This window comes from Fragaria vesca, linkage group LG3 (assembly GCF_000184155.1).
Source record: "Fragaria vesca subsp. vesca linkage group LG3, FraVesHawaii_1.0, whole genome shotgun sequence".
Classification (NCBI taxonomy): Eukaryota; Viridiplantae; Streptophyta; class Magnoliopsida; order Rosales; family Rosaceae; genus Fragaria; species Fragaria vesca.
This window is the reverse complement of record NC_020493.1, coordinates 9,250,522-9,261,117: the sequence shown is the minus strand read 5'-3', so window position 1 is coordinate 9,261,117 and position 10,596 is coordinate 9,250,522. Positions and strand designations below refer to the sequence as shown.

The window sequence follows — 10,596 nt, the reverse complement described above, 5'->3', positions numbered from 1 at the left end:
AATACATGCGCCTTACTCAGTATCTCTGAATCACTGTTCATTCGATATTAATTATCAGAGATTGACTATTTGATAGCAAAAACAGAAAGTGAGAAGAGATCGAGATAACAAATGTACAAAATGACAGCCCCTTCTGAAGGAAGACATGGAAAAAGACTTGATCACGACATACAGTAAACTGAGAGAAAGCAATGCAAAATTGTTATTTTTCTTCTGGCTCCTTCTGTGTACGTAAGAGATTAGATAACCTTGGCAGATAGTGAGATAGATTAATTCTAGGTATTAGCTGTTAATTGTGGCAGGCACCCGCACCCTGTACTTTACATAAATCCGACATGTTTTGATTTGTGTTGAAACTTAAGTAAACATATACGTCGATTCAGAAAAGCAACATGCATAATGTAGAGTAACAATGGCCATGGACTAAATCTTATCAGTTATGTACAATTTCAAATTTCTACGATCAAAATTCTTGTTATCACCTCCACTAGCTATGCGCCGGCATAAAATGTCAGTGTACTGGCAATGCCATCTCTATATATTTGATTGCTTATATATAGTACATCATTTGGAAACACACAACTCGATCAAACCGTACTTTCTACTACAAAAACTCGAAATGAAACCACTTATATGCTCATTTCAAATTTTCAATGGCTTGTACTTATTTCTCTAATAGTCTCAACAACCTCCTTAAACATTCCAAGGTTGAGTGTAACTAGAGGAGCACGTATTGCTCAAGCTTTGCCCGCATCTCATAACCCGTTGGAGTTGGAAACATTCTACTGGCTATACCCAAACACTTGATCATTTCAACTTTAGGTATGACAGCTTCGCTACATTTCAGCAACGATACTTGATCAATTTCAAGCACTGGGGTGGCTCAAATATTAGTGCTCCAATATTTGCTTACCTTGGTGCAGAAGCACCACTGGATAGAGGCCTACCTTACATTGGGTTTTTATCGGATAACGCCAAACAGTTTCAAGCTCTCCAGATATATATAGGGGTATATATACACATATTGCATGGAAGATGTTTTTCTTGCGAGATAGTTTGACATATTAATATATGTGACCATTTTTTCTTATTTGATTATCATTATGTATTGAGTAATGCTAGGTGAATCACCTTTTGGTAAACCATCTAGAACTCATGCTCACTTTACGTGGCAGCTGACGTAGCATACCCACCTTTAGTCATGAGACTTTTTATTTATCTCATCAGCATCGATACTATGGTAAATCAGTCCCATTCATCAAGGGAAACTGCGTTTAAAAATGCAAGCACTCTTGGTTACTTCAACTCAGCGCAAGCTTTAGCAGATTATGCAGAAATTCTCATACATGTAAAGAAGAAACTACATGCCGAACACTCTCCAATCATTGTTGTTGGCGGATCATATGGTGGAAGTGAGTGACTGCATACAGAACACTTTCTCTCAATCGCTATATTGTTACTTAACTTTTTTTTTTTTTTTTTTTTTTTTTTTTTTTCCATAATCAAATGACGAGTCTGTTTAACATGATTATGCATGTATGTTTTGACAGTGCTTGCTCATGGTTTCGGCTAAAGTATCCCCATGTAGCTCTTGGAGCTCTGGCTTCCTCAGCTCCTGTTCTTTACTTCGATGACATTGTTCCCCAAGAAAAGGGATTCTACTCTATTGTTAGCAGGGATTTTCAAGTAAGCATATTATTCTGTTATTCGATACTAAACCGCTACTTCTAGTAGAGAAAGTGCTAACTGTAAGGGGCATGCTGCAGTGAGAGTTGCTACCAAACCATTAAAAAGTCGTGGTCTGAAATTGAGGAAATTGTTTCCAAACCTAATGGTCTGTCGATCCTTATCAAGAAGTTCCATACTTGCAGGTACATATTCTTACTAACTTTGATGTAAATTTACATAAATATTCATGATAAGAATTAACTAATTTCATCAGTTTGTCATTAACCATTTGTTTTATTATAACTTTCATGTTGAGATTCTTACATAGAAATGGTTAGAAGTCTTACTAATCCTGGTGATTTTGTCAATACTCTTTTGGTTTTCTTGTGTTCGATCAATTTAGTCCATTGGATTCATCGTCTTACCTCGAAACCTATTTGGAGTTAACGTATATGGTGGCAGCTCAATACGACGCTCCACCGAAATATCCAGTCAGTGAAATCTGTGGCAGTATCGATGGAGTTTCTACCAACGACACTCTTGCCAAAATATTTGTAGGTCTTGTTGCTTATGAAGGAAACAAGTCCTGCTATGTCAACGATTATCAGCCTGTGAGTGACGATGACCTTGAAACACTTCAGGGATGGGAATCTACGATGCATGGATACGGCTAAAAATTGAGAATGCTGTATCGTATCCGTATCGGATACGGATACGACCTGGATACGCCTCAGATACGTATCCTGAGGTTGAAATACGTATCGAAGACTATTTAGTATAGTTTGACCGTATGGATACGTTTTGGATACGGATTGGATACGTTTTGGGTATTTTTGTCTTTTGAAAAAATTGAAGAAAAAAATAAATACCTAACCTAATACGCAGCAGCACTGCAGCAGTTGTATCGAATCCTCTCTTCTGCTCTTCTCTCCTCATTCCTCAAGCTTGAAATCGTCAAATCGACTCTGGGTTCGTGAATCGTGGCCTTGAGTGACTGGGTACCAGTAGCTTTGCTGCCTTCGCAAGCTTTGCAGATTGGGGGTTCAAGAGTTGGAGACTTGGAGCGATTGAGATTTGAGAAGAGTTTTGTCGGCTGGGATTCTGGGAAGATTGAAACGCAGGCCAGCAAGCCAGTGAAGCCACCGACTCTGTTTCTTTCTTCTTTATAAAACAACAAGCCAACTCTCAACTCTTTTTAGTAATACTATAAAGAGATGTGGTCAATATGTCTCTTTGATCAAAGAGAGATGTTTTTGAATTCTATTTTGTTTGTACGTGGATGTGTTTGAGTTTTTGTATGTATAATTGTCTTGGACTCTTGGATTTCTTTAGACTTTATTGAATATTGAATATGCTATATACTGTTTTGTTCTTGTATAATAATATATATTTTGCTTGTTTGTTGTTATTCTATAATTATTTTCACAATTTTTTATCAAATAGATTTATTAATATAATAAATATATATTTTTATTATTTCTCAAAACGTACCCGTATCCTATTTTTTTTATAAAAAAAACGTATCCCCGTATCGTACCCGTACCGGTACCCCGTATCTGTGTCCGTGCATCATAGATGGGAATGGCAGGTTATTCTATATATACACTTTGTTCATCATATATACTTGTCACTTTTGCTGAACTGATAACGAAAATCAACCATTTCTAGACTACTAATGAAACAATTCGAACCCTAAGAACGTTTGTTCTGAATTCCCAGTTTTCAGAACCCTAATTTGATAATTAAGGTGTGGTTCTGATGTGCATTACTGATCGACCAACTGGGTTTGACATGTGATTTTAGACATGTAGTGAGATGGTGATGCCTATGAGCAATGGTAACAACACAATGTTACCTCCTGATCGTTTCGATCTGAAAAAGAAAATAGCTTATTGCAAGGCACGATATGGTGTCCCTCGCCTTCATTGGGCCACAACCTACTATGGAGGACATGTATGTTCTAATCTTCAAACTTAATTTGAAAGTTGGAACCATACCATTGATCGATGGTATATACTTTGATGGTTTCCTAATGATAACAAAGTTGTGCCAAACAGGATATAAGACTGGCTCTTCATAGGTTTGCTAGGAACATAATCTTCTCCGATGGTCTTAGAGATCCTGGTGGCGGGTATGTATATGAAAATGACTAGATAAGCAAAGACAAATCCCCTCAACAAATTTCATTATTATTATTCTACTGCCTTTTCTTTTTTACCAATTCTTAGTTTTAGAATTAAATTCAGTTTACCCCCCAAATCTTTGGTGGCAAAATTAGTTCAGTCCTGCAACTTTTTTTTTAAATCAGTTCGCCCCTTTAACTTTCGTAAACACATCAGTTAGGTCCAATTTTTAAATTCCCCTTGAAATATGACGTCACTAAAATTGTTAGAACTGACAAGGGGGCCCATAATTTCAGACATTTCGTTGAAAATGAGAGGATAAAGCTGAATTATGGGTTCCCTTGTCAGTTCCAACAGCTTTGGTGATATCATTTTTCAAAGTGAATTCAAAAGTTGGACCTAACTAATGTGTTTATGAAAGTTGAATGGGCGAACTGATTTAAAAAAAATTGCAGGACTGAATTGATTTTGCCACCAAAAATTTGGGGGGTAAACTGAATTTTTTTCTTATTTTTACTTGAACAAGTCTAAAATTATTTTATGCACCTTCATCACAGAGTGTTGCAATACATATCAGATACTGTCCACGCCGTCACTACAAAGAAGGCACTACCAGGACAAGCACCTTAGCCGACGAAAAAGTTTCATCGGTCTGTTAGTTTAATTCGTCGGCTAAGATTTCGTCGGGAAAAGGTCGTCGGCGATGACTTTAGCCGACGAAACTAGAAGATGTCATCGGCTATAGTCCCAGAGTTTAACCGATGAAAAACATGTCGTCGGTTTTTTTCCCAAACGTTAGCCGACGAAACATTTAAGATATTCGTCGGCTAAAGTCTGTAATAAAAAATTAAAAAAATAACTAAAGCCGATGAAATATAGTCTGTTTCGTCGGCTTTAGAAGGGTTTAGCCGACGAAATATTCCATAATTCGTCGGCTAAACCTTATTAAAAAATTTAAAATACTATAGCCGACGAATTATTGCGTATTTCGTCGGCTATAAGTCCATTCCAGTAAAAAAATAACCCGAAATTTCTAAATTACCATTCCAAGCAAGCTGCAAAATACACCAAAACAACTTTATATAACCAACAACAAGCACATAAAACTATATAATTCATCAACTACACAAAATCTAGATCGTCTAAATTAATATCCGCTTCTGGGGGCTGCTGCGGAGGTTGCGGCGGCTGGGGTAGCGGTATAGCCGTAGGCATGGGTGGAGCCAGAAGTCCTTGAAGCTGGGCAGCTGTAAAGTCCTGCATGTACTGGAACATCTGCCGCTGCTGGGCCTGCTGGATGGCATGTATCTCGGTAGCATAGGTTGCCTGCGCGGCATTATAGGCTGCTTGCGCGGCATTATAGGCAACCTGAGCAGCTTGCTGTTCCCGTAGTCTCTGAACTTCCGACTCTAGCTGAGTCGTCTTGGTGGTCGTGGCCCTGCTGCTGGTCGAGGCTGCCTTTCGTTGAAATCCTAGAGTGGTCTTTAGGACCCCCTCGCCCTTCTTTCCTAGACCGCGGCAGTAGAAGTTGTTTGCTCGCGGTGGGAAGGCTGTGCCCATGATCCTCGTCACTAGCCTCCCTCACCTTCGCTTAATTGAATAGGAAAAAATTATTAATTAACATTTTGACATATATATAAGTAAAATTAAAAATTTAAAAACATAAGATGACTTACAATATCCACCTGGGCGTCAGGATATGTCTTCTCGTACGTATAGACGTACCGGTTGACTTATGGATGTTCCCTGGCCGCCTCGTCCATGAAGACATCGAACGGTCTAGAACCGGCATGATGGTTCCATGTGTTGTGTTGCCGGTTTTGAGCGTTCGCCCGGGAAACGGGCTTCAAAGAAAAAATAAACTATTAGTAAAATATTTAAAAACACACGTACTTAATGACAAATTAACTAATTAATTTTTTTAAATACCTGTTTACGAGGGTTGTTGAATTCTGATGTCAGAAGCCAACGCCACTTGTACTTTCTGTACTGGAACTCAGCAGGGGTACTAGAACGTGCATTCCCGTGCGTAATCCAGTGGGTCCGCAACTGGTTCTTTCACTCCTTGTACCTACAGATACAACAAAAATATTAGAAATATTATTAATATCACATATAATTTTGTTTTTTCATTAACTTCCCAACGTACCTTCCCCCATGCACAACGTCCGCCCAGCTGCTCTTCAGGTGCTCGGGAACCTCAAACCACACATGCATTTAACCGTTTATTAGTTTAGTTTTTCGAGAAATCAACAATGTAATACATAATATTATTGAGGTATTTTGTAAACTCACCGACATCGCGTTGTGGACCATGTCCTTAACCTCCTGCGGGACCTCGCCCCAGTCTGACCACAACATAGGGACTCTATCCCTAATGAGCGCTCCCACGCGGCCGGAGTACTTCCTCGACTTCCCGCCCGATACTATGTCGCCATCCTCATCAGTACGGATGACGATCCTCCATGAGGTACTGACGATCTTCTCGAGAGCCTTCCCTGTGACGGGACCTCTTTTCTTCTTTGTCGGATTCGCTCCGATGGTGCCTATCACATGATAAACCAAATTGATTATTAAAATCGGAGAATTATAAGAAAACAAATCATTCATCTTTCATTACCTAATGGCGATGCGGCGGACGCGACGGATTCCGTCTCTGTCGCCGATGATGATAACCTGGCGGAAATAAGAGGCGTATCAAAATGCACGAACCGGTACGCAGCTGATGGAGCCACTAGCGGGGGCAGTGGATAAATCGGCGTCCCTGAGCCATCGATTGCAGGTAAGGCCGGTATCATCCGCGGAAGGAACAGATGAGGCGGCGGCATCTGTACCCCAAATGACCCACTATCCGAAGAAGTGGGACCCAGAGTGGGCGCCCGGTGTATCTCAGGCATACGGGGTGCAGACACCTCCGTCTAGGTCTGAAGCCACAGCTGCCTCGAGGAATAAGGGACGCCTCGCTGCCCCGATGAAGGGGGCACCTCCGGCTGCCTCTGCGCCGTCTCCAGAAGGGTCGCACGTCTGGCTGTCATGGGGCCCTGAAACGACGTTTGAGGGTTGCTAGAGGTTCCCTCAGACGATTCGGACCTTTGGCCCTTCGAACCCTTCGTCGATCTAAAATTACCGCTCATCCTATTTAAAATATTAATTTGAGTCAAGGCCAATGTTTTAAAAAGCTAAGGCGTAGCCGAGGCTATGGAGCGAGAGCCTCACCAAGGCGTCAGCCTTTTGAAAAAAATATTTAGATTTGTAACTTTTAAAAATTAATTTTTGAAAGTCTTACCTAACTTTTAGATTTATATTTCATGACAAGAAGAGGAGGTCAGTTTCATGCTTATTTCATATTCGTAACAACACCACAAAATCAAACAATGTAAACCCATTCAATTAGTCAACAAAAAAAAATATACACTTCCTAAATACAAATATACACTTCTTAAATACAAATATACACTTCCTAACAACACCACAACATTGCAATTGACCGGAAAATCAAAGCAAACACAAAACGAAATGTGAAACAGAAATGTACTCGAGGAGGAGGGAGGGCTCTAGGCTGGAGCAGCAGGAGGAGGAGGGAGGGCCGGAGCAGCTGGAGCAGCAGGAGGAGGAGGGAGGGCGTCGAGGAGGAGGACGGTGAAGAGGAGGAAGGATCGGGGCTGGAGCAGCAGGAGGAGGAAGGAGGACCGGAGCAGGAGGAGGAGGGAGGGCCGGAGCAGCAGGAGGAGGAGGGAGGGCTCGAGGAGGAGGACGGTGAAGAGGAGGAGGGATCGGGGCTGGAGCAGGAGGAGGAGAAGGGAGGGCTCGAGGAGGCCGGCCAGGGTTTTTTAGGGTTGTCGCGCTGTGGAGGCTGTCGACTGGGATATACCTGATAAACCTATTAAATTCGTCGGCTAAGATGAAATTCGTCAGCTAAACACTTGAAATTGGTTGGCTAAACCTTTGAAATTCGTCGGCTAAACCTTTGAAATTCGTCGGCTAACTTTTGAAATTCGTCGGCTAAAATAGTTTTTATACGTTCGGCACATTGTGATTGTGACGATCAAACTTGAGAAACAAAAATCCGACAGTTAGATCTGACCATCATGATAAAATACATGTATGGGAAAAAATCCAACTTGATCCGACAAGGGTAAGGGCTCGATCCGGACGGTCAATCCCGTAAGTCAAACCCCTAAACGCACGGAAAATGTCATTGGACCGTCTAAATTACGTATTTTGCCCAGACCTTCAACTAAAAATAGTTTCAAACCGATGAGACCCAACAAGTTATATAAAAATTTTACGGAAAATAACCACCGAAGATAGGGCTACCCATAGGGATAAAGAATGGAAAATTGTATTGACCGTAACTATCGGCACCGAGACTTTACCGGAATACCTTGATTTTTCAACCGTAGACGTATTTCACCATTCTGGTCATATCTTATTTCACGACTTTTTTGCGTTTGAAGGTTTTAAGTTTAGTTTAGTTTGTTTTTGAAACGGAACATTTACTTAAACACTTGGTAAACAAGTTATACAACATTAGTAGGCATGTTGTGATTGTAATGATCAAACTTGAGAAACGAAAATCCCACCGTCAGATCTGACCATCATGATAAATACATGTATGGGAAAAAATTCAACTTGATCCGACAAGGTTAAGGGCTCGATCCGGACGGTCAATCTCGTAAGTCAAACCCCTAAACGCACAGAAAAGGTCATTGGACCGTCTAAATTACGTATTTTTCCTGGACCTTCAACTGAAAATAGTTTCAAACCGATGAGACCCAACAAGTCATATAAAAATTTTAGGGTTTAGGGTTTAGGATTTAGCCGATGAAATATTAGGGTATTCATCGGCTAACCGCATCTTAGCCGACGAATTATAACTTATTTCGTCGGCTAAGATGATTTAAGCCGACGAAGTATGGTATATTTTGTCGGTTAAGATGGTTTAAGCCGACGAATTATGGTTTATTTTGTCGGCTAAGATAGTTTAAGCCGATGAATTATGATATATTTCGTCGGCTAAAGTATAAAAAATACATAAAAAAAACAGAAGGTTTAAACCATACTAACATTCTGTTCATATAACACCAAAATTCATATAAAATAACAGAAATATGAATTCAACATATATAAACTATAAAGGTTATACATTCTTTTTTATTACAAATTAATGTAATCGGAATTAAAACTAAGGCTCGTAATCAGAATCATCCGATGAGTCTTCTTCGGTGTCAGAATTAATTTCTGGTAATCTATGCATTTTCTCATTGCCAGAGTTTTCGTCTGTTTCTTGATTTGGATCAACATCAATAAGCCTTGGCTCTTCATCACGAATTCGTACCGAACGACCCGCTTTAAAATTATTAAGGCAAACGGTAGAGGAGTTAGGAATACCTATTGCGCTGGGCTCTTGATACGCAACATCTTCTTCCTCGTTTTCGGCCTCTCCAAGTGTAGCCTCCCGATAAATGTTTCGAGGGTGCACAAGGTTGACTACTTTCCACGCGTCACCCTTAACAAGGTCATCAAGATAAAACATTTGTTTTACCGATGTGGCAAAACGAACGGGTCATCTTCGTAACAACTTGTAGCAGTGTTCACCGATAATATTCCGTACTGATCGGTCTTCATGCTCTGCGGCCTAGTATCAAACCATCTACACTTGAAGAGGTGCACTGTCATGCCTTGCCCATAAACGAGTTCCACCACTGAATGAAGAACACCGTAATAGTCAACTCTATTCCGCCCACCATGCGCCATGACGCCAGAATTTTGTGTTCTCCGTCTGCTGTCTCTCTGTTCACATATAAATTGCACGCCATTCACCTTGCACATCAGATAAACTCTTGACATTATCGGCTTTATTGCTAGAAGTCTTAGTTCGTGCGACCAATTTGGGTGACCATCAAATTGAATATGGTTCATCTGCAACTAACCATTTAATTGTAAATATGGATAATTATGCAATAAACATAAACACGTACAGAAATATTGAATTACGTACCCAGCCGCCAAAATAATTTGCGAACTCCCTGTTGTGGTACTAGAGATCATCTTGAATGTGTGGACAATATAGATGGATGTCTTTCCAGTATTCAACTTCTCGACAGTTAATCAATACCCACCAGTGGGCAATGACTAGCTCATGTGGTTGCAACTTGTAGGAGTCTGGCAAAATTCCATAAACTTCAACATCACTGGAGAGTATGGAAAGATTGAACTTCGGTACATCTACATGTATGGTTTGCGGAGTTTCCTTCAACGCTCCTCAATACAACTTCATGTAGGTGACGCACTCGTGCGCAATATATGCTTCAGCTATACATCATTCAGGCGCAGATTTATTAACTACATAATCTTTGTAGTCTCTAAGTTGCCTATAAATCAAGTTGCAAAGTGTTATGATTATTGAACATATATATATATTGAGGAATTCAGGTGTAAAAAACGTACCTTTCCATGGGATACATCCAAGTGTAGTGTACTGGACCGGTAAGCAACAATTGCTCGAGAAGATGGATCATCAGGTGAGGCAGGATGTCAAAAAAACTTGGAGGAAATATTCTCTCAAATTTACACATGATATAAATGATGTCCTCTTGCATTTCCTGGAGGTTAGATTTTTTCACTTCCCGTGTGCATAACTTCTGGAAGAATCTTGCCAACGCTACTAACGGCTCCACCACCTGACGGGGAAGGAACGGTCGAATGAAAACAGGGAAGAGACGTTGTAGCAGGATATGACAGTCATGACTCTTCAACCCGTACATCTTATTGTCCTGGAAGTTCACACACCGGGCTATATTTC

General features: G+C 40.4%; 1 pseudogene; it reads left to right on the top strand.

Annotated features, from left to right (window-relative positions):
• The first annotated feature begins 633 nt into the window (after positions 1–633).
• LOC101312526 lies at positions 634–4,421 on the top strand (annotated as a pseudogene).
• Positions 4,422–10,596: the final 6,175 nt, after the last annotated feature.